Here is a 25131-nt window from a genome sequence, read left to right on the forward strand (position 1 = left end):
GTCATTGGTCTCTCACAGGCTGCTGAGGTGGGCTCGTCCATTCAATGCACCCTCCGGCAGGGAAGCAGGATTTGGACTGTCTTAGCTTTGGCGTATTTGAATTTTCGGTCCTTTGGATGGAGAAAAATGACAGCCTGGTGCTAGCCAATAGTGACATCACTATTACCTTATGTGCAGATTATATATAATCGACGTGAGGCAAAGAACATCTCTTAGCTAATTATACAAAGTGCGGCGAAACAGACTTCTAAAAGCGCAGGAAGAAATCTAGTGCATTTTCAGCCATTGTTACATTTAAATCAACAGATGGCGACGCCGGGCGTCCCAGCTAGGCAGAGTGGGCACCTGGATTATTTGGCCCACTTTAGTCTCACAGCAGTCAGCAGTTGCATCGTATAATCGCCCCAAATTGGATGAGGGATTGTTTCATGACTAATCATGTCTGAAAAAGTTGCTGTCTTGGCGTTATCTACGTGACATTCATTCATCAATCACCTGTTCTCAAACGTCACTTCCGTTTTGACATATATGGTCAAGACAGACACAAACACACATACAAACAAACATATACATACACAAACACGCACGCACACAACATAAACACATACACATACACGCAGGCACACACACACACACATGCGCGCGCACACGCACACACACGCACACACACATGGTCAAGACAGACACGAACACACATACAAACAAACATATACATACACAAACACGCACACACACAACATACACACATACACATACACGCAGGCACACACACATGTGCGCGCGCGCGCACACGCACACACACACACACACACACACACACATGGTCAAGACACACACACACACACATGGTCAAGACAGACACAAACACACATACAAACAAACATATACATACATACACAAACACACACGCACACAACATACACACATACACATACAAGCAGGCACACACACACACACACACACGCGCGCACTCGCACTCGCACACGCACGCACACACACACACACACACATGGTCAAGACAGACACAAACACACATACAGACAAACATATACATACACACGCACACACGCACACAACATACACACATACACATACACGCACACACACACACACGCGCGCGCGCGCGCGCGCGCACACACACGCACACACACACGATTTATCTGTACTCAACCTGCTCAAATCCAGTTGAGTTATTGGTCCATAACAGGCATAAACCATTTTCATCTATCTCATGCTTGTCAAACGCTTTGAGCAAAATCGATGCAGCATCAAACGTAGGCCAGGACCTCCCCGTGGTACTCAGTACCGCCAAACTGGGTCATGTTAGAAAGGTTATTTCTCGTGCCCCGCGTCGTCAGGGATAGTTCGTTTTATACCTTTGAGGTTGCACAGAATCTTTTCTGCTGAAAAACACGGTTGATCTATGTTCAGTTGCAACCAATATATTGTTTAGCAGCAAAAAAGTTGAAAATGCTCACAGAACTGCCCCCCCCCCACCAATATGATTAAAGCCACCTCCCGCAGATTTTTTCTACTGGAATGAATCCATAACAGTTAACGAGCGGTAATTAATGGACAGGTAAATAAATATATCTTGTTAACCAGGGTGTCTCTTGAGATGAATGTCTTCTTTCACTTCATGATACATTGGTCACTCATTTGGGTCCGATATGAGAGGAGAGGACAACAAAGGTTTCATCCTGTTTCATTTAGTGTGGTCCTAACTGCAGCCTAGTTCAGCGGATCCTGTATCACCGGATTATCGACAATGAACGGCCATTCCCTTCACGTTATTACATTACGTCAGGAGAAATCAGCCGCCCGCTATAATAATAAAATGAAAAATGGCGACGTGGTTGACGGGGGTGCTCCCAAGTATGATTATGGCGGGGATAATTTTGTGACTGGAGATCAACCGTAAGGGGAACTAATTCCACCGCCTTGCAGAACCCATGGTGATATTTTTTCTCGTTAGTTTCATTCTATATTTTAGGTGTTCATCACGGCACACGACATAGAAAATATAAAACGTTAACTCGTGGTTTGTCTGTGTGTGCATTGGTGTGCGTGTTTGGCGCATGAACTCCGGTGAATGTCGCAAAAATATGCAATATTGATGATTATTTGTACCAAACTCTCTGTGCCTTCTCCAAACACTGCCTGGAATCTGAATAGTCTCACTGGTCATCATCATCATCATGGTAAGGCCATGTTAATTTTATTAAATGGATGGCATCCTCTGGGGACCCCAGAACTGATGCGATCGTGCGAATAGAAAAAAATAAGGTTTGGCGAAAAGAAGTTGCCTTCATTATGAAATCTACGTGGTCAGGATGGATGTCATCCATATAATCAAACTAACTGATGGCCTAGCTGACAGAACTGGTAAACATCAAATAATGTCACACTTTACTTTACTGCACTTCGAAAGTATACTCTATAGATTATAGCAATAAAAAATGAAGCTGATGATGAAAACACGATAATTGATCCAAAGCTTGTCTGACAAACAAATACAAGACAAACAGAAATGGTTATTCACGGTGCTTCCAGAAATAGACAATGATTAAGAACGCAGATAGAAAACTTGTACCCACGTTACTTACACATATGCCTAGCGTAAAATGAATATAAAACATGCAGGTGTACTGGAGCATGCAAGTGCAGTGCCAGTCAATTTTAGTGTTTGTGTGTCCCAGCCGTGTTCTGATGTCTTGGAGACACATCATACACTGTCTAAATTCTTATCGATAAAATGGTGTCATGTAATTAGAAAGGTTCCTAAGAAGGCTCAAAGAGAAAATGTTGGGATGGCGATGTGTCGGAAAACGCTATGATCTTTGATCCCAACTTCAATTTTTTTCGGGTGGGGCCAAGGAAACATTTGTATTTCTATCATGACACCCATTTCCCCTATACCAGGTTAACGGCGGTTATCGATGATTTAACAACCAGAAGCTTGCCGGTAAACAGAACAAATCGAGGACCATGGAGTTCCATTGACCGGTGCCCTGGCCGCGGGTAGGGTTTATTTCTACAACACAATTCACAATTCACCAATACAGGACGAGTACGTTTTTACGTGGCTTGGCATTTTATTCTACTTTTATTGCATTATCTATGATTTTTATTTCCTCAGAGATTGGCATGACGGCTCTCGTGTGTTGCCCCTGGTTGTGGGCGATCCGGGTCGTCACTTTTCCCCTCTCATGTGCAAGACGCCTAACACTAAAACACTTCCTTTTTAATACATCTGTCAGTGGCGTGTAGGATATCATCAACATCTTATTAGAGAAGTGGGGGGGGGGACCCTGAAATAATTTCACGAAGCTACTGCCGCCCCCCCATTTCTGTTGAATTTAGACCCGTTCATTTTGATGTCAATATACTGTACGTGGAAAACGGATTTCAATTCTCCTTCCGTCGTTTCGTCATCATAAAAAAAGGCATCATACTGACGGACGTCGTGTATTGTGTATTGCACGTGTTGGGTAATAAAAATTGATTGATGGGGGTCTAGCTAGTTGTAGATTTCACTTCGAAACGCGCTAGATTTCATCATGTATAACTTAAAATGATCCTAGTTTAGAACTAGCACAGAAACGTCGTGTATGTGTGTGGAAAGGCGATGTCACCAACCATAGAAAGGGTACTGAGGTAAACCGGCTCAATTCCGACAGGAAATCAACGTTGCGATTGGCTGACAGTCTTCCTCGAAAAAGCAATTTTCACCAAGCCGTGGATATCATCTCCGGAGCCTGAAGGCAGGCTTTCCCCCGCTTTTTTGATAGATCTCCCTTCGTTCCATTTATTGCCGGTAGCTCGGCTCGGACTGTGAGGCGTCCGACAAGTTGATTGGCGTGTAATAGCCGATCCGGCGGTTCTCTCCGGCCCAACATGCCATCGATTTCTCCTCGCATTTGTAATCCTTGCTCAGACCAATCAGAAAACGACAGTCAATTTTAGTGACTGACTCCTATGACAACATGGAAACAGGTGCGCTTCGATTGGTGGAACAGTTGGTTTGCTCAGATTGAAAATAAACGGTTAAAGGAGGAAGACATACGGAGAGGACATAACTACTAGCTGCGATTTAGAAAAAAGCAGAAAGGAACACGAGTTCATAGACCTTGTATCTCCGTGAACTATTTTGATTATGCAAATAACTTACACATTCACATAATATATGCTTGGTCATGTACACCTTTAACTAACTTGCACATGTCGCAATATTGACACATCCAAAACTATATCTTCATTTTTCATGGAGATAATTAAGTCATACCCAACGATTTTATAGCAGATGTTTTGCGTGGAAGAACGTAACGGTTTTGTTTGTTTGTTGGTTTTGAATTATGACACAGTGGGCCACCAAAAAAGCATAAATTTTCAAAAGTTTTTTTTTTCTGCCAATGGAATGATAATCATGATTCCCCCGAAAAATGGATGGTTATACCTATTCATAAAAGAAAACCTTAAATCGAGTTACAAGTTCTTCATGTGCTAAGTAAACATGGAGCAAAGCGATGGTGAATTTAGATTTGATAGAAAGATATATTCAAAAGAGGACGTCGTAAGGCATCGCAATGACGTAGGCCTGACCTGGAGAAAATCGTATGACGCTGAAAAAATTCTGAGCATGCGTAAAACTAGACGAATTCAGCGTTTTCGTCTCACGACAGTTAAACTTCACACAGCGAACTCAAGACTGTCCTACAAATTGCTGTCGTAGACTTGTACATGTCGTACAATGCATGCGAAACGGGCCTTACAGAATAGACCATTTCTGTTTCAAACGCCCCTAGACATGGTAGAAGATCCAGTTGATATAACGTTACAGTTTGTACCTATGTAATTTAACAGTTAGTAGGAACAGAAAAGCGAAGAACCTCCAGCTTTTGGCTTGTTCATTCGGGAACCTACGTGAGAAGTGGACGGCCTTTGCTGAGTGATCATTGATCAATATGGCTAATTGACGGTGCCTTAAATAAGGTGTGAAAGAACGGTCGATGTGTACGTCGATAAGCAAGATGGATGCTTGGACCTGCTGGCGTCCTTGGGACCAAAATCTGATTGTTCTGATTTTTTTTCTTCTATTTCTTGTGAAGCAGACCAAATATACTATAAGTACTATAAGTCACTGAGGAACATCCATCTCCAACTTGACTGACGTCTTTCCCTTGTCTGCATGAAAAAAAAGTCTTATCAAGTTTGGTGTTGGATGGGAAATTGAACATAACTTTCTGCTGTTCGTAAATTCGTGTCCAATACGTGACCTGGTGTGACTGCCCCCCTCCCATCACCCGGTCGATATGTCACGTGCGTCAAAAGCCGCGGCCAAGGGTCCGCTCGCTCGCTCTTTTCACCGTTATACAATGGTCAATACACCATGAGCAAGCAATCACACCTAGTGAGGACGCCTTGACATAGTTCCAAGGCGCTTTCATCGATCCACGCCGTCATTTTTCCTGCCAGTATCGGCTTTCTGGGCAGAGCTGCGTGTCCGAGGCAATACAGTGTCATTAAAAGGGTGTAGGACCCCGGCGGGGATACATAGCACCCAAATGGTCAAACAATGGATTAATGAGCAATCTTATAACGTTGTCATAAAACTGACACGGCTGAGCGCGAAACGGAGGTGGGATGAGGCCGGCTGAACGTTATCTTCTGCACGGTCCCAAGGCAAGACGAATGTGCAGCTAGGTCCCGTCATAGATCACCGGCTCTCAGGCAAAGACGATGCGGTGTCTTTGTGGGCTGGGTTCCATATTACCTGTCCGGGCCTGGGTATGAGGGCGCCGTGTAAAGTTGAGTGTCGTGAGTTCTGGCTGATACAAACGTTTTGATTTCTCTTCACCGTTACACACTGATTTACGACATCTGTTGTTTATTCCTTCTTCTGTTTACCCACTTTTCCAACAATTGTGTAAATGTGATCTACATTACATACAATGTGTCCTCATGTCTTTCTCCATATTCCTTTTCCCACCCATATATTGAATGAATGACTGAATGAATGAAGACCTTTATTGCACATTTCTGCCACACTTGGCTAAGTACAGGTCACAACAAAACAAACTAACAAGTACAGTTCACGGATACAAAAAGAATATGACTATCATTAGATAAATTCTACTTCTCCTCGCTTTTCGGTTATAGTAGATATAAAAGAACAGACGTGTTTTTCAATGGGAGGTTTGTCTAGTCGCATTAGGAATATGAATTTTTGTACAGTGCTTAAATGTGTGAAGTAGGGAAATAGGTTTTCTACGGCTTATACAATTCATTTCTTTCTTTGGTATATAATCCACATTCTACCACCAAATGATATTCGTTTTCTATTCTAGTCAAAGTACAATGTTTACATAATCGTTATTCTAGAGGAGTGCGGGTATGTCTTCCCGTTTCAATATGTAATTTGTGGCAGCTGATTCTTAGTCTTGTGACTGCATTCCTGACCCTCATATTTGCATTACTTAGATATTTTTCTTCATTATAAGTTGTTTTAAATAATCTATATGATCTTATCTTATTTTTGGCAGCCCCACCTTTATTGTCGTTATGTATTTCTTTTAGAAACGTTTGGAAGCAAATGTCTTTTATCCGCTGGCCAAAAATATGGAACTAACAATTTGTAACGTATTTGTATTGTGTGCAATTGGAAGATGCTATAAGAAAGCAAACCCGCTCTCCTCTAAAGACTTACGTATTCCTGTCGCCCAAAATTTGTACCACGCAAACCAACACATCCAAAGAGACTGAAAAAAAAGTTGCTTCATGTATGCTTTAATGTTCATTAGTGACAGTAAAAATCATACTTCAACATTCTTCCTTGCTGAAAACTGAACAGTTCAGTTACTTTACAGGTATCCCATAACAACATTAGAAACCTTAATAGAAAAGCACAAACCAAATCATATCGAGATTTCTTCCAATTTTTTTTTTTTAAACTTTAAAAAGTTTCTTGCATCATTTCTAGGAGGTGCCTAACGCACAACAGCCTCATTACTCAGATGGGTAGCTACTGGCTGTAATAATACAACAAGGTGAAAGTCATAGTTTTTCCACCCAAATGTCAAAAAGTCTAACTGATGTCACATGTATACGTAACACAGAGTGGACGGACAGATAATGATGAACAATATAACATATATGAAAAATGACAGCTTCTTTAATAGTGCTTGATACAACAATTGTTATCAAAATTAACTAATGACACTAAGTTCTAGCTTATTGGGTTCGGCTTCTTAACGTGGACGTATGCTGTAATGATACCCCCCCCCCCCCCGATATCAGTACCGTGTTTATACACACGTATTACTTTATTGCTGGCAACACTATAGCTATCGGTGGGCCTTCATGTAGCGCTCGCTCGCACGCGAGAGCGGCACAGTGATTGAATATGGTGGGAACATCGCCTTTTAGTTTGACATTATATAGCGAGATATTGAGCCTGCCGTTAACGCTGTACCGGCATAAGTGTGGCACATCAGTCTACAAACACCATCAATTTTCCCTGATATTTTACAACTACGGCTGTGAAATGAAATGTCGATTTCCGTAGAAGAAATGAAGCAATGTGCCTTCTGTTTCGTCATTTTACTGAAACATGCCGCCAGAGGAGGGAGCCTAAATCTCCTCTCGCCTCTTTTCTCTTGATACACGAATCCTCAGAACGCCACTTCTCGGACTACAGGTTTTCAATCGATGGAGACTCTGGAAAGGATTTGGAGCTTGGTATTAGATTTTACACCAGGGGACGATTGAAATAAGAGAGGGAATTTGGCGCAGGAATGTCAGGATTGGCAGTCCGTGCACGCCCGTGGCAAGCCTAGCCATCGACATGGTCAATTTTGTCAGAAATTAGACCGTCTCAGACAATTGAGGCAGTGCCGATAAATGTATGTCCTGGCACGGTGTCATCTGTAGTGTTCAATTCGGGGCGGTGAGCGCGGCCGTGCCGACAGCCCTCCCAACGCCCTCTCCTGGGGACCGCTGGGCCTTCATCAACGCTCTCATCTGCAGGATCGTGTACATGAATACAGCCTGGTCAGGCCTGTAAAGCCGCCACAGCTCCAGCTTAGTAAGAACCCAGGAGAGATCCTCTCACCAGATTACCAACTCTAATCCTGGCGGGAGAGAAGGACAAGAAGGAGATGTGGAGAGAATACATTCCAGCAGGCTGAGCTAGGATGTGTGAAGGAAGGTCTGCCGACCACACAGGTCCGCCACCGCCAATTTCCTCGGTGTGATTGCCCCTCCGTGTGGCAGGGCGCAGCGCTCTAACCCAATTATCTTCTGCTGCGAAATTCATCATCGCCTCATCACGCCTGAATCTGCTGTAACTAATTCCTCGTCTTGTTCGTCTCCCGGAATGGACAAATCTAATTATCGCGTCCTGACGGGAGTGACACTCCGTTTTTGGACATGTGCAGTCTCCGGTCCCAAACTCCCTCAGGACGAAAGAGACGAAGGAACCATTTCGACACCACGACGTCAACTTACAGAAAACATTACCGTTACCGGACAGAACCGGATGAAATCAGACACAGAGAAGTGACGGTCAAAGTTGAGACCAGTCCAGCCTGTTTGGGCAACCGTAGATCATCACGCAACCCGAATTTTACACAAAGGAGTGATCTAAGGCCTGATGATACTGGCTCAGATAATGATGACATAGAATATATGGCTGAAAAATGATGGTGTGGTTGAACTGTATAAACAAAATTCACTGCAAAAGAATTGCTACCAAGAAAGAATTACGAAACAACGAAATACTTGCTTTTTTAGAGCTCGAACTTCGAGGTATTTATAAATTTACTGGATGAATTGCTTCATTACGCAATCAAGCCGAATCACCATGGCCAATGAACAATGTTATCAAAACTTGAGGAAAAATAGTGATTTTCTTTAATGTGTCCAATGTCAACTAACAGGCAAACAATGAATTACACATTAGGACTCAGTACTGTGATGAATGTGGAATACACTGCATGCAGTTTTTCAATTGGCTTATTGAGCACTTTTCGAAAGTATTGCACGTATTTGGACAGTTGCAGAAACTAACTGGTATTTGAGTTGACAATTGTAACCTCTCCAAACCTGAGATTGGCGGTTGCAAATTGAATCAGAAAAGGTGAGAAAGAGAAAATTCGCCAGCAAACATCCGGCTGTGATGCGACGTGATGTTTTAAAATGAGACGTCAGAAAAGCGATTAGGAGGACGATACGTCTCCTACGGTTGTATATAATTACACATTTCGTTCCCTTTGCAGTATTATCTTGTTTACACCTGAGAAAAATGCCAACATTTGCTTAGAAATAAAGACTAGCACCACGCCGCGCGCTGAGCGGTAATTACGCCAAAAATCTCCTCTAGTCCGTAATTGTCCCGTATTATCTCTGCACGTATCCTAGTAAAAATGGGACACAAAGCGACATGATGGTCCCTTCTAGGACAATTTGAGGGAGGTCAGCGCAGGGCAACAAGGAACAATTATCGCCTGGGGCCTGGGGGGTACACCTGAAAATGTCAGTTATGTGTGGTTCCCGTGGAATAAAACGTAATAATCAAGCCTCGACTCAGGGGGTGGGAGGGAGTGGTAGCATATTCCCATCAGAGACGACAAAAGTTGAATAAACGTTGTTCGTCTACGTACTTTGAAGAGTGTAAGATATAACCATAATGTTTGGTCGCCATAAGGTATGAGATCTCCTTGCTTGTGTTATTTTAGAAGATCTTTAGATGCAAGATTATCGGTAGGGTTCGGGTTGTGTACAATGCACGCATTGCGACAGTTTCACTAAGTTTGACAAATGACAATAGTTTATATTTGCTGTACTATACATTACTACAGCAAATCGTTGGCCAAAAAAGTGAAACGTTGTGGGTATCAAAGCTAATTTTCAATAGCCTTTTGTTTACATTATAATGATATACGTCAATTTTGTGAAAACTTACGTATGAAGCTAAACATAGAAATAGCAGCACTCAACGGTCTAATCCTTCCATATCGTCATCATCATCGTCGGCGCACATTTTCCATAGAACATACCTGTCCCCATGAGTTTGTAATGAACGATGCGGCAGCCAATTTTCATACTAGAATAGAATAATCCTTTATTGGACTCGACCGCAGGCACCAACAAACATGGTACATGCATATAGAGGTTTATCATGGCCAGTTGACCAGACGGCCATAGGTGTTGCCTATGAAATCAAGTTAAGAGAGAAAATTATCAGCCAAAGTTCCTACCCGCTAATCACACCATCACATGGAGGAAAAAATTAAGAAGCAATAACGAGACAACTGTTCTAATATGGCTTGCTTATTAAATTGTATTTTTCCACAATTCCATGAAGATAGGGGTGTTTTGAAATATTACATAACCTGTAAAAACTGTTGCGGTGTGAAAAAACAACGCGCATCATCTTGCGCATACAAGCAGACGACATGCCAAACTACATACGGATGGAGCAAAGGGATCGTGAGTTATAACTGCGAACGTGCGGACACGACCGGCTGCAATACTCCTGTCAGAGGTCACTGACCTCCTTCACGTTGTAACAGTAGACGATCCAAGATTGGCAAGAACACATTTGTTAATGTATTATGATGGTCGCAGTGCGTTTGGTGTTTCTGTTGCAGATTCTGAACGCTGGTCTGAATAATGTTGCATTTATTGCGCACTTTTGATTTGATTACAAAATTACAATAACGATACTTCTGGCATCGTCTGTCAAGTCATTGAGTTCTTAGGACAAGCCGACATTTGTTTTTCTGGTATTTCTAAATTCATTATCCCTGGTAAATCTAACATTGATCAAGAGCTTTATTTTGTTCAATACTAAATGTCTTAAAACGTATGAATGACGGCAATTATACACCAAGTTAAGTCTAATTTATGTCATTTTGTTTGTGGGATTTGAAATTTAAGTACACAATCTAGTACGCGTAAGTCTCCAGTGAGCGATATGTTTACCTTAAACCATCATGTGTTATTGTGTTTTAGTTATCTTAGCTGACTCTACCTAAAGAAACCGTACAACTAAACATATCTAATCACTCATTTGAAATTCTGCAACGTGATCTGCATAAAACTGTCAAATATTAGAACTTATTCCTTTAGGAGACATAAGCTAAATGTGGAATTTCAGACTATATAAAAACAAAAACTTCTTGCATGAATAAAATATATGCCGCATGTTCTTTGTAGATTTCCGGAAAGTATTCAGGTATAGGTATCAAATCAGTCATTTGCAAACGACGAAGATATCAAGAAAAAAGACTAACAGCACTTCGTGTGGAACAACAACGCATGGTAGAATTCAGATAAGAGCACGAATACTTAACTCAATGTCAAAACATTGCTAGGAATACTGTGTATAATGTTGTCGCGGTACAAATTCAAGACAACTGAACCTTAAGTTGTATTCATTTTAGTACCTATTATATCACTCAACGACACCAAAGCATTGTACAAAATGCGTACCTATCATTTGACAGTTAACGCAATGCTAGTAATGCAGGTACTGCTATATTCATTAATACAAAAACATGCACGTATCTATACACTGCAGATATAAAAACCGATTAAGCCCGGTTCATGCTTCCTTCCACTAATAACAACAGATTTACATAGATGATCAGAAGTATTTTCGAAAAATTGTTTGAGAACGATTTGAAGCCAAATGATGGACTATTGTTAAAAACTGTTTTGCTACGTGATGGGTTGTTTCAACGCTGTCAACACGTGTGATAATCTTACTTGGAATAGCAGAAGAGCTGTTTATCTATTCATGATGGAGTTTTGTGATCCAATTGTAATGTTTTCTGTGTTTAACAGAATGACCACTTACCGGCATCCTTGCAAACAAAATATTTTGTTCCTAACCTTAAACAAGAGTCCGTAGGACACAATTCTCCGTGAAGTATTTATAGTGTGTACATTGTGGCTAAAGCCCCTGTCATACTTGTGCGTATGTACAAATCCGCATGAGTTGCGTATTAACATGTTTTTGGTTTAGATTAAAGTTTGCAACCGAAAAAGTGATTTCTTAGGTTCGATCACTAGGCTGCACAACGGTGGGTCAAAGTAGAAAACAACTTTTCCCCCGCAAACCTTACTTAAACCAAATGTTAATGCGCAACTCGCTTTTGAATATACGCACAAGTGTGACAGGGCCCTAAGGTGTTTTGATATTTTCCTTTGTTATTGATCTGCTAGTTGTAAGATAAATGCATGAAATGGATCTTGATGTAAGGTGCGAAGTCACAGACCCTGATTTGACAGGAAAAGAAGGCATACTATCCACGAATAGTTGTTAACATCACCAAATGTCAGATCTAATATCATATTCAAATAAGGCCACACCAACTTAATTTTATGGATGACATCCGCGCGCGCATTGATTTTCGCCTGTTCTCCAAAAAAAAAAAAAAAAAAAAATCACCTCCGAAGAGGCTCCGAAACTTGTAGACTCATATTGCCGCAAAGGGGCTTGTCGTAATACACTATATACACTCACATTGTCCAACACAACTGTTATGTATGTGACTAGGAGCGATTTGAAGAGGGCGCCGCCCCTCATGAGCCCAGTAGTATTTTGTTAATGATATGACAATACAGTCAAACCTACCTAGGCGACCACCTTTTCAACGCGACCACCTGGCCATGGAGACCGCTTTTTCTCGGTCCCGAAAATTTTCCCCATAGGCACAAGCATTAAGCTGCCTGCCCAAGGCGACCACCCGTCCAATGCGACCGCAACTGTATTAAACTGAATGATATTATCTCTGGCTGGGTTGCCTACAGAGTTTGATGTTTAGCTCTGACTGAAGGCGTGATGTTGTGTACACAGCCGAACAAATTTCTTTTTCTTTGAACAGCCAAATGTTACATATGGGTCTTTAAACCAGGCATCATCCATGTTAAAAGCACTTTGATATGAGCTAATTCCAACAAATAAAGACTAGTTTATTTGTTACACTGTGCTCCGGGGTTTAATTTGCAATACCAGCTATGTAGTCCTCCGGTTTATCATCTTTTTTTTTTTTTGCTAGATTTTTTTTTTTTCGCCCTCTCGCATTAGTTTTGGGGACTCCAGAGGATGTCATCCATAAAATTAAGTTGGTGTGGCCTAACAGCCATTATAATTCCACACACACAGCATCAGTTGGATAAATGCATCAGCTACCAAAAATTGCTAATGTTTCGAAGGCCACCACGGCCACTTTCACTTTGCAATACACAAAATATCTACATGGTTGACCTGGGCAAGTCTTGTAGATATGAAAAAGTATAAACATTATGTAGGCCTGAGGTCTTTTTGTTGCACCATAGGTAGTTGTTTACACCAATGCAACAGGGTCAAACCCAGGTCCGGCCGTGACCCGGCGAACGCCATTTTAGGGCCCTGTCACGTATTTCATGTCCGTGTGAGTTGCGTATTAACATTTTTGTCATACGCAGGCGTACGCACAATGCGCACCTAATGCGTTCCTCAATCGTTTTGTAAACGTTTTAGGTACGCAGACATACGCAAGGTACGACCCAGTACGCCTGATAATTTTGGAACTACTCAAAACTTTCGTGCGAACGCTGTTACGTAGCTCAGACGTTATAGATACGCAGTGCATCCGCCCGACATCGGTCGAGGGTCCCTGTTGCACATATACAAAACAATCCTACTTGTCGTCATTTGTGGAGGCCTCTAGATCTTCCAATAACAGTTTAAGTAACTGCTAATATCAATGCAACCAAATAAGCAATTCGATTAGCATTACTGGGAACTGCGCCAGGCAAGCGGTCGGCAGACGTCGTGTGCGTCCGGAATACGCTCAGCATACGCACCTGATACGTAGCTATTCGTTGCAAGGATTATAGTATTGCGCACTTCATATGCAAACCATACGTGTGTCATACGAAATGGAGGCGCTGAATTCGTTATTCACACGCTATATGTGCGTCACGCAGAACTCAAGAAATTTGACATTTTTAGCGTACAGCTGCGTATTGGCAAAATTTGATACGGAATCCATACGGAATTGCTTATACGTCCAAGTGTGATAGGGGCTTTAGAGAACGCTGCGCAGAACAAATGCGTATAGCCGTCTGCGTTTCGACAGGGAGGTCAGGAGGTCACCCGCTTCCGGGGGCACGTTGGTCTGAAAACCTGACGTTCGCAGCTAGAACTCACGATTCCGTTGCTCCATTGGTATGTAACTTGGCATATCGTTTGCTAGATTGCGCGTAGCGATGCACGTTGTCTATTTTACAATGTAACAGTGACTAAACGACCACAGCAAGTAGCGAACGAAACCACCCTATATCTGCTTACTACACTGCCCAATGTTGGGCCGAGCTAAATCATGTTCGGGATAAGAGGGCTGTTCCATATCCGCGTCAATGTAGGGGTGCAATTACGATAATACATTGACGATAAAAGCAGTTACGGTGTAAAAAAGACATCGTGCATCATCACGCCCAACCTAGCAAACAATATGCCAAGTTACACACCAATGCGAAAACAGCATCGTGAGTTCTAGTTGCGAACATGAAAGAAAAGCATTTCTAATAGGTCATCCTCCTTCCCGGAGTAAAAAGCAACAACTGAAAATTGCGTTCTTTTGCAAGCAACCACCTTATCTACAAATGTTACACCTTCGTTCTATGTATACCACCGTGTTTAATCAAAATGCAATTGTGTTGCATTTTCTTGACTGTCAACTGCAGCAGTATATAACAAATACATATAGTAGCATTGTCAACATTCGTGTCAACCTGGACTTGCCATCTATTTTTGTGCATCACACAGAAGCTAACGAAAACAATGATAAGATGTCACGCACTGCAATGAAACCGCGTGGAACAGTAGTAAAATGTGTAAACGCAATAACTAGCTCTGAAAATCTAATCGTTGTGAAAGAGCCATATCTAATGACACAAACGTAGTATCTACGCCGCTCTATTGTACTGAACATGTGTGTTTTTTTTCTTCATACGCAGTGGAATGTTTTCTAAAGGGAAAACGTCGAAAGGAGTTGACAGAGTTTGTGAGCGTTAACTGCACGAGACTCAAGCGGGGAAGAGTGAAATTTGTGCCGAGAATGTCGTTGGGAGCAGATCGGTTGTTTTCTGCCGTGCTAATTTTCACCGCGCGCGCCTAGCCGCCGCACATGTCGCCCGCACAGCTTGTCAATCACTAGACCCCCTGCTAGAACTATTTCTATTTTGTCGTTGACGTCGTGTTGGAACTTTAAGTCTGATTTGGACATATTCACAGACATCTTGTCAGCAGATATACAAACTAATCTGCTAATTCATAGATGTAGACACATTTTCCCAGTCGATTCCGTAGGTGCCGATTAAAAGTCGATTAACCTAGCAAATATTGAGCAGTTCATTTCAATCCCAGACAAGTATGGAATTTAGATCGTTAATAACGGCGAACACAAAATGAAAATTATGGCTCCGATTTTTGCTCCAGCAATTTGTGCATAAATTGGGGATTACCGCGACGTCTCCTTGGTTAGTTCCATTTCAACAACAATAACAAAGCAATCAATCTCTATCCGTCATGCCGCGCGCCAGAGGAATTCCTCCGACAATGGCAACACCTCAACGGTTATTAAACGTTACCCACCACTGCCAGACAAAATTGGAGGCGGCAGTACCTAAACCCAAACGCGCTGGAGACCGACACGTGGATTTGTGGGATCTCTAGATAGTCAAATACCACATACATGAAATCACAGGCGTGCAATTAACTCAAGATAATAAGTTTTATAGAAGACTTGTTGTTTGTCGTCTACGAGGGATAGTAAGATAAAGGGGAAGAGATTATATGTATCGCCAACCTGTGGATACAAGTAAGAAGGTTGCTAATGTATATTGGTTATGACAGGGACTGAAAAGAAGCTGTCACCATGTCTTAAAGGGATACACAAGACCAGAGGAGAGTGTTATTTTCTAACAGACCACATCTTTATGAATACAAGATCAACAAAGTTTGTAAAAAATATTCACAGATAAACAAATAAATGAACCATTTATAAACCAGGAATTGAGTGGTGCCCGCCCTTCATGAAGATCCGTGGGGTGTGATGCATGATGGGAATAATCCCTTAACTATTGGTTCGTATGGGATAATTGCTGAAGTTCCAGGTCAATTTTTGGGTCGACACAATAGAAGAATTAAGTTGCTAAGGGTGGAAATTGATGAACAACTATTCACACAAACGCTACAAATGTTATTTTCAACATCGGACCTACATTTCCTAAGAGCCGCCAATTTTTGTGAGGACATTTTTTCAAGTCTTAAGTATGGGCTTCAATGTGATGACTGACAAAGATCAAAGTCCATTTTTGACCTAAAGCAAGTGGAAAATACAATTACGAAGGCTAGGCGTATCCATAAACAAATTGCAAAGGCAATTTTTAAGCTCAACCCAAGGTTTCTTAAGAGCCGCCAAGTTGAAGTTTGTCCAATGGTTGTTCACGATATAACATGTTACACCTGGCTGTAATTGATCTGAAGGGTACTCGGCGGGCTATCTGAATATTGATGGTGTATAATCATGATAATGCAACTTCTGCTTAGTCCAGGTTCAACGTCAGGTTGCCAATACAATTACGTTCTTGGATTCAACAGAACACTCTCCTCTGGTCTTGTGTATGGCTTTAAGGTGGGATCAGAAGTATGCTGTTCCTGACATAATGCTACAAATAAAAAAAAAGCTATTTAGATATTTAGAGAGAACATACGGTGTACAGATTTGTACTTTTCATGGCATTTTTGCTCTGCCATCGATCCGAAATTGAAGATGATCAAGCGCTTGTCATAGCTATAGCCATTCTTGTATTAGATTACGAACTGCAATAGTCAGATATGCTACTTTTAAGTGTGATTGGAAAAAAGTAACAAAACAAAATGGCGTATCAGTTATCGTAAGCAATAGCAAGTAAGAAGTTAAAACAGCAAACAATTCAAGGCCTTAAAGTTGAACTTCTTAAACATTTGTACATTTTTTTTTTGATTTTGAATATTATGATGCCTAACGTTCGATAATCATTAACAATGAAGGCAGTCAAGATGGCGTCATTCCATTCATTATCATCGCCATGATCCTCGCAAGCCAGACTATTGCGACCATAAACTAGAACATGTAAGTACCAAATAAGCCTGTTCTCGCTAGATTCTAGGGTGACCCCCCTCCCCTCTCTCCAGGGATGGAGGCATTAAAATGTTGATTTTGTCTTTTTCTAGCATATTCCCATCTGAGCCTGACAGGGTGATATATAAACCCCAGTATGATTACAAAATAGTCTGTATTGAACGGAAACATACACCAATCAAAACAGGGAGTAAACCTTCCTTGACCTCAAGTTTCATTATGCATGAAAAATGGCAAACACAAAGAACTTAATGATTGCACCGACAGAGCTCGGATTTACATTTAGCGCAGTACAAAAAGACCGCCAGAATGAGCGCCTGCAATAAACTTTGCAGAGATCTGGAGGAGATGTTACAGCTTAGGGCTCGCTGAGATGTTTGTAAGTGTACATGTTTTCTTGAATCACGTTTTAACGGAGTAACAAAGTTAAGCGTACGCGTGACGAAGAAAATTCTTGTGTGTAAATTAGGAGTTGGATGTAGACGGACAGAGATATGAAAAGTTCTGATTGTCACTTCTAATTCTATGCTTGATCAACAGTAACAGATATTAGAACTACGAGCCATGGGCTCGCCTGATTTGTCTCGTCGTGCCCTTGGAAAAGGCACTTAACACGATTTCCCCACTTCACTCAGGTGAAAATGAGTATCTGGCTTCGGTTAGGGACGTCCCTCGGATAGGAGGAGAGCCACACCGCAAGCACGTAAAATAACTTCCCGGTGTGTGTGGATCAAATAAATCTGTCCGGACATACAGCCTGTTCAGTAAAAACATGGTATGTAACGCCATGAGGCGTGTTATCGGGTATGCAATACAAACAAAGAAACAAACAAACAAACAAACAAAGAAGCAAACAAACAAACAAATAAACAAACAAACAAACAAACAAATAGGCACTGTGGTAGCAATGCTAACATGATTTCATGCTTTGAGTACTTGTGAGCAATGAGCTAAATGATTGAATCTGAGAACGAATTTGTGATTGTATTCCACAAAACATTGTTTTAGGTCTACTTACATAAGTTTGATTATCTAAAAGCATATTGCAATTACAATTCTGCTGATACTAAGCTGAATGCATGGTAGCCGTTAGACAAATTCATAATCGTCTCAGCAAGAGGGCTCCTAGCAAGTCGTCACCAAACCCAGTATGTTATAATTTCAGTTGTAGCTGATATGTGGCTCAAAACTGCTCAAAACGAACGTCCGTTTTCTTATTGAACTACATTGAAAGATAACGTTTCCAAACTAGCCACTTTCGAACGACTTCAAGAAAAGTACGTGAGGAGCTGTAAGATCAGTAATAAGACACACATCAAGCCGTCATTACCGGAATCTGTCTTCCTTATTAAAGGAGTCAGTTTGAGAAATAATTTTACACTTGAAGACACCAACAAAGCGATAAGTATCAGGCTAACCCTGATTTCACGGATGGTGGTCAGTTCGCAAGTCTTAATTATACGATTTCTGGTATTCCGTTTGTGATACTCTTTTGTCCATTTGTCAATTTAAAACAACATGCTCGCTAAGGTTAGACTATCACGCCAGGATACAATACGAATGCGGTTTTGCAGTTAATTTTCTTCACATAAATCATATAAAAGCTGTCACAAAAAATAAACCTATGCAAAGAATCTTATCGTCATAATTTTAAAGAGTTTGTTGCTTAACATTCTGATTCTTACTTGGCACCAAAATGACATAGACACGAAGATCATGAAAGTTTCAATTATTCTGTTAAAAAAACTTCTTAGGTTTTCACAATAGTCATAAAATAACTTGACGATGGTGAATTGATGGCATTCCTAGGACGGTCGTGTATGTGTCGTAAAATATCAAGTTGTCTTGTTACGGAAAATGTTGCCTCAGATCCTTGTCTATCATAGCCTCGCTCACAAACCTGCGACAAGAAAAGAAGCGTACGACGAAAATAATGTGAACGTGCTCTAAGGGACCAAACACGCCGAGGGAAACTTGGAGAGTTGTCAGTTTCGTTAATACGGCTCAGCAGATCGCTCTCAAGTCATCACAGCAGCGCCTGGAGAATGAGCCAGGTTTGTCTCGCATACGCGACATCGTGGTGACAATCTCGCCGATATAAATCACGAAATGAACCCTCCTGAATTTCACATGCATTCTTCTACGCCTCTCTCTGTCAACTTGGGATGTTAATCAGGCTACTGTTGACTACGTCTCCGTATATATTTCTGCTACCAGAAAAACTAAGTGGTCTCATCAACTTGTCACCGTTTTAAGTTTGTGTGATTACTTTTTCATCAAGTCTAACGTCAGCGATTAAGTGCAAAACGCTGCGTTGTTTAAATGGTCATGATATTGTCAGGCCTGTAAGGATTAAAAAACAAATAAAGCAATTGACACTTCTAAAAACGCATGCAATTAGATGATGAAGGAGAAAGCACACTTTCTTAACCGTTTTGTCTGTAAAAGAAGATTTCTGAAATCAAATGTATGAGAAATGCAATATAGGTGAGTCAGTTGTATATATGTAACGACTTTCCGCTACAGAATAGTTTAGAATGCATTTACTTTCCACTACAGTCTTCTTAGCTCTAAGTGCTTAAGAAGTGCCTTCTTTGAAGTTCCACTTAACCTACGGATGGCAGAAAACACTTTCTTAGCAGTCGAAGCGAATCGTGTCCTTGTCAAGAAATATGACCTTCAATCACTTTATTTCCACAAAGCAGCGAAATTGCAACAAAAATCCGGCCGTCAAGCGTGACGTGTGAATGGACAGGCGCGGTAGATGTGTTTAACCCTGGGGTTTTGCTGCTAGGTCAGCATGTATGAAGAATGTGCCATGCCTATATTATTCCTCACCAGTGGATTTTCTCCTACGTCCGCAATTTTGACGTGCGGATAAAAAGTCGTTCTGTGGTCCTGGAGTAAGTGGTTGACAAAATTAACGCGTCGGTGAAATGGACGCGAAAAAGGCCCAAATTGAACGCTTCCGTGAATTAGGCTGAATTCGGACAACCTTCCTGACACGTGCGGGGAAAGAATAAAAAACTAAATGACGGGAAATTACGGGGGAATTGACAGCTTTTCAGGCCGGCTCGATTTGCTGTAAATAAAGCTGTCCAAACCAACACGTCTGGAAATGGGTCTTTAAATCTATGTAATTCACGGATTTTCTCCACACAAAACGAACTTCAGCGTAGAAGTTGGCCCGTCATTTGTACCGACACGAATTCACCTGACGGGCTTTGAAAGAAATATTCTTCAATAGATGATGTCACTTTTTTTTCTAATGGAGAGCAAATTCTATTTAGCCCTGTGCATGGTGTGGAATAGAAAGAGCGGCATCAGACTTTAATGAACCCTTATCCCTCACCAACTACCGGCCTCTGCTGTAATTAAGGCATTTCGGGGGAAGAGGAAAGCTATTCATTTTCAACGATGCCTGTGGACGACTTGGTCTTTCATATGCATGAAACTATTTGAAATAAACGGCACGGTTTACGAACAATTTCTGCTGGGGAAACACTCGCGATGGGCTCAAGCCGCGCAGATTGGCCTCGAAGACTATCTTTTGAAGAGTTGTAATTTCGCGAGAAAATTGCAAGTTAACCGTTATAGAGTTTTTGAGCATGAGGATGTTCATACAACTGCGAGTTTCCCAACAATCAGAGGTCACGACATATCAAAACAATATAAAACATATAGAAACATACAAAACACATAGAATTATTAAGCATATAATCGCCAAATCTGCCTGCTAGCTTTCTGGTTTCTGGAAATAAGCCAACAGAAAGGATTACCTAAAAGACAACGCCATGATCTGAATGCAGTAATTATTCTAACACATGTGCACAAATAAAATGGTCATATTGGTATTATTGTGTAATCATGGGAGCATACACTTCGTCTAAAATGATCGTTATAATAAACAAAAACAAGACAGGATATCGCACGCGCGGCCGCTCTATTTACATTTTGGGTTTAAAAAAAACTGTAGAGCACAAAAGTGATTTTTGCGGAGACGATTTTCTTCCAAGCCAGAGTCTGCAAAACGTATCGTTCTCCCTCTTGGTACTAGTGGTGTCCCGGCTTTCTCCTCTTTATATCATTCGCTAATATCCTTGTGACATAATACTACTTTTCCAGGCTGGCGGGTTACTGTGATGTAAACCAAAACTTATTGTAATGTATAATAATATATATAGTGATAATCGGATTCTAGTTTTTCATCGAGTTCTGTGGTCCTGGAGTAAGGCTTTCGACACGCGTGTCGTCCCGGGTACCCTGCTCAACCGGTATTAAACACGAAATGACATGTAGCAGTTTGTCTGAACCTGGGAATTTTGATAAGAGAAATCGATACAGATATAGGCATTTATGTCATTCGTGGATACGGAGGAATTTGGGCGACTTAAACGTTTTGCCACATATGTGCGATAACGCTTGTAGTGAGCGTTGCTATCGAACTCTCAATCCAAGCCTTCCATTGATACAGTGGGCCCGAATGAGACCATTGTCGTTATACCGTCAACATTTAAGGTAGGGGGATAAAATAGGGGTCTTAAATTTTTCCAGCCGGTTCTTCCTTAAATCTTCCGTTGCTCGCGGGCACAATGCCATCATCATGCCCACTGCCTTCCGAAAGGTTGCACCGCCGATTTCCTGATCCTCTGACGACACTGAGGCTCACGAAAGGGCACCAAACGAGCTTGCTCTCGGCGCTCTTATCTAAACTTAGCGATACGGGAGCTTCGTGAAGATCTCTGCGGGCGTCGGTATCGGTTAGGAAAGATATTTGTCTCCCGCGCGGTACGGGTCAGGGAGGGCAGGGTGCCGAAACGGGTGGTGACGCGTTCCGCCGGGATTTTCACCTCCCGCGCGCCGAGGGGCACGGGGATACACAGGGACAGCAGGACGCTATCCTCACCTCTAACTTTTAAACCTCCGGGATTTCTACTCCAGACGACTTTTATGTCTGAAGTTCTTAAAGATAAGAGTCAAATAGGTGCCTAGAGAAACAAGGCTTAGCACCGTGCTACGGGCGGAGCACACTGTAATCCTACAAACTACCTGTCGAGCCAATGACAGCTCCAACTTCAGTTCCGCACCCCGCGCTAACGTCTCGCCCACCCAACAAGAAAACATTGACCTCTCTGACCTTGACAAACTTTAGAATGAAAAAGGATCTTAACAAACTTTGGCATGGTCGTCGGCAACTTGCCTCCGTCACGCCCGGATGAGCCGCTCTGGGCGGTTATACTATAGTGACAAACCATAGCTGACAATATGGCTTTGCGGGGAATTACCAGTATGATTCCTGCACTGTTTTCTGTGAAAACAACAGGATTGTAGTATAGAAATACCCTTAAGTTCAGTAGGAAGGCATAAGATAAGGATCTCAAGTTATTTCTAACTTCAGGCTGTGGTTTCTGATAGGCTCTGTCTCAATTTTAATGACAAATGAGAGATGTGAACGCAAGGCTACAGACTCGTGTATGTCTACTCCAGAGGTAGGAGAAAAAATCCCTTAGTTTTCACCTTCTTTAGATTGTGATTTCTTGTTACCCTGCGGGCTGCCCTTTGAGATACAGCACGTTCTCATTTGGGACAGGGTTTACCCGGACTTTTCTTATGTAAATGTTGGGCCTTTATCGGCGAGTCGGCTACACAGAGCTGAACAATACCCGTGTCTCATCCATTCCAGCACAAATGCTTTGACCTAGGCTGGATCGCTGTCAATTTTCTGATCACAACCAACTCGGTCCAATCCACTTTTTCTCCTCACACTGCCGCTATCGGGCTCACCTGTACATGAAACAACTTACAGGCTAGAACACCGGTTTAATAAACAACTGTCGTTCGAGATCAATAAACAAGGCATATAACGGAGAGAGCGCACAGGGGCAGGATACGGGCCGAGCATCAATTGAACATACCTACGGATAAAATAATGCCTCGCCCTTTTCCCCTGAAAGGCAAGCTCTTTTTCTTACGACCAGCGAAAATAAAAATCTATCGGGACATAAATCAACACGTCTGTTTCCTTTCGGGGGGTAATACTAAAAGTAGGCTATAATTTATCCTAGCTAGCCAGTGGCGTTGTTTGTTGTAGATGAAGAACAGTGAAGTAGCATGGTCCTATCATCACTCAAGTTCACCCCCCTCCCACCCAACACTATCGCTCCCTCACACAAAGCCATTCCATCCATTTAACGCTATCTTTCCCAGCAATTGTCCAAAGGCTGCAGCCGAAAAAATACAACAACGGCAGCAAGAGGACCCTGCCATTTGGAAAAGGCCATTTTCTCGACGAAACGACGGGACTAAAGGGGCCCTGGGTAGCTGTATAAATCCTGACGACCATTTTAGACTCTCAAACAGCCATCTTTTGTGCGAAGCTCTCACAGAACTCTAGCTGCGCACTACCATAAAACCTGTGGTCCTAAAGGTAGGGATGTTACAGAGCGACACTGAGTTATCTATCACTGACGTGACCCAACAAATGATGTTTACGACTCTGTGAGAAGGAGAAGACTTAAGACCACCTGCTGTATGGTTTGTCTTTAGAAGGAAGAAGGACCGATGGCTCCTGGCTGTTTCCTCGGGCGGGGATCACAGACGGCTTCGGGGTCATTTCCCTGCTTGTCCGGGCCGGACGGCTGGCGGCGCCACGGCTTGGCTCACCAAATCCGGGGAGTTTGTCCGGGAGGCACGGTGTTACAAGCGGCGGGAAAGCCCGAGGCTCCGTCACTCCCTGGTTATCAGACTGCACACACAGTCCGCTGTAAACCCAGACTTCACAGTGTGGACGATCTGTACGAAAGCCGGGCTGATTTTCCACCGGCGCCGTGTCCTGAGCACTTCACCGACGGACCAAGAAGGAAGTCCGGTCGCACAGCTCGACTAATGACCCCGTCACGGGCTGATCTCCCGCCAAAATGACTCGCATTGAAACTAACTTGTATTTCATGTATGGGTATCCCCAGCATATCAAGCTTTTTGTGATGGTAATAAATTTGGCCATGTAAATGCACGGCTAGTCGTTGCGAACAAAATAGTGTAATGCTTCTGATACAAGATGAATACCGCCCAGAAGGTCCGTGCCGCCTGGCGCGCCAAAGGACTCCAAAATCATCATTTTAAGTTACCAAATTCACAGCAGGAGCATCCCTGCCTTATTCATAAAAACTAGGCATTGCCTTATTACAGAAAAGCGTTTGAGAAGATTACAGAATTTGTTCCCTCTGTACGTGTCTGTTATATTTTATTCAACGTGTTGGCTTCATCTGAATGAGAGAGCCGGTCTTGTGACTGGACCAGTCGTAAGTTGGCTCGGTGGTGTAGATCCATCAATCTCCCGCCGCTACAGCCGGCTCCTCCTCGCACAATTTATCACCGTAATGGAGTAAGATAGATCACCGGCCGGCCGGGCTGCGAGGGGAGGGCCGGGACAGCTACAAATGGCGCAAACCGCGCTGTGCCTTTCAACGTGTATCCCCCGTGTGTGCGCCAGCGCTCCTTTGTCTCTCGGAAAAGACCTGATACGCCTATCAAGGTTGTCCACACAGAGAAGGGGTGTAGGGATAGTGTAGTCTTGATCCGACTTGTTTCCGAGTCTACATTGGCTGCAGACCAAGTTACGAATCGGGTTATTCTGAGTAAGTTTGTTTACATGAAAATATCATTTTTGGTGAAGTACATGTAGAACTAATACCCACAATGACGTACGTTACATTCCCGCAGCGTTAAGTGATAGCTTTCTGAAGTAAATCTTTTCCTCGTTTATAGTCTCGCCCCCTTTCACAGAAGACTGGCGTAGTTTGACGAATCAGGCGCCAGGGCGTTGGTGTCAGGCCCAAATACCTGGCATGGCGTGTCTTAACGTGCGCAAAAAGAGAGATGTGTCGGAGGCGTCGTCAATTTCTGGACAAGCTTTGTCGTTTTCCCGGTGGAAAATTGACTGCCGCTGTCTTGT

The 25131-nt window shown here is 42.5% G+C and overlaps 1 long non-coding RNA gene across 1 annotated transcript in view; it reads right to left on the bottom strand.

Moving 5' to 3' along the window:
• LOC136421313 (uncharacterized) overlaps window positions 1-24364 on the bottom strand; it is a 31998-nt gene extending 7634 nt beyond the window's left edge. The window contains exon 1 of the long non-coding RNA XR_010753426.1: window positions 23702-24364. This is a non-coding gene — a long non-coding RNA (uncharacterized lncRNA). The remainder of the gene's footprint in view (window positions 1-23701) is intronic.
• Window positions 24365-25131: the final 767 nt, after the last annotated feature.

This window comes from Branchiostoma lanceolatum, chromosome 1, assembly GCF_035083965.1.
Source record: "Branchiostoma lanceolatum isolate klBraLanc5 chromosome 1, klBraLanc5.hap2, whole genome shotgun sequence".
NCBI classification, from domain to species: domain Eukaryota; kingdom Metazoa; phylum Chordata; class Leptocardii; order Amphioxiformes; family Branchiostomatidae; genus Branchiostoma; species Branchiostoma lanceolatum.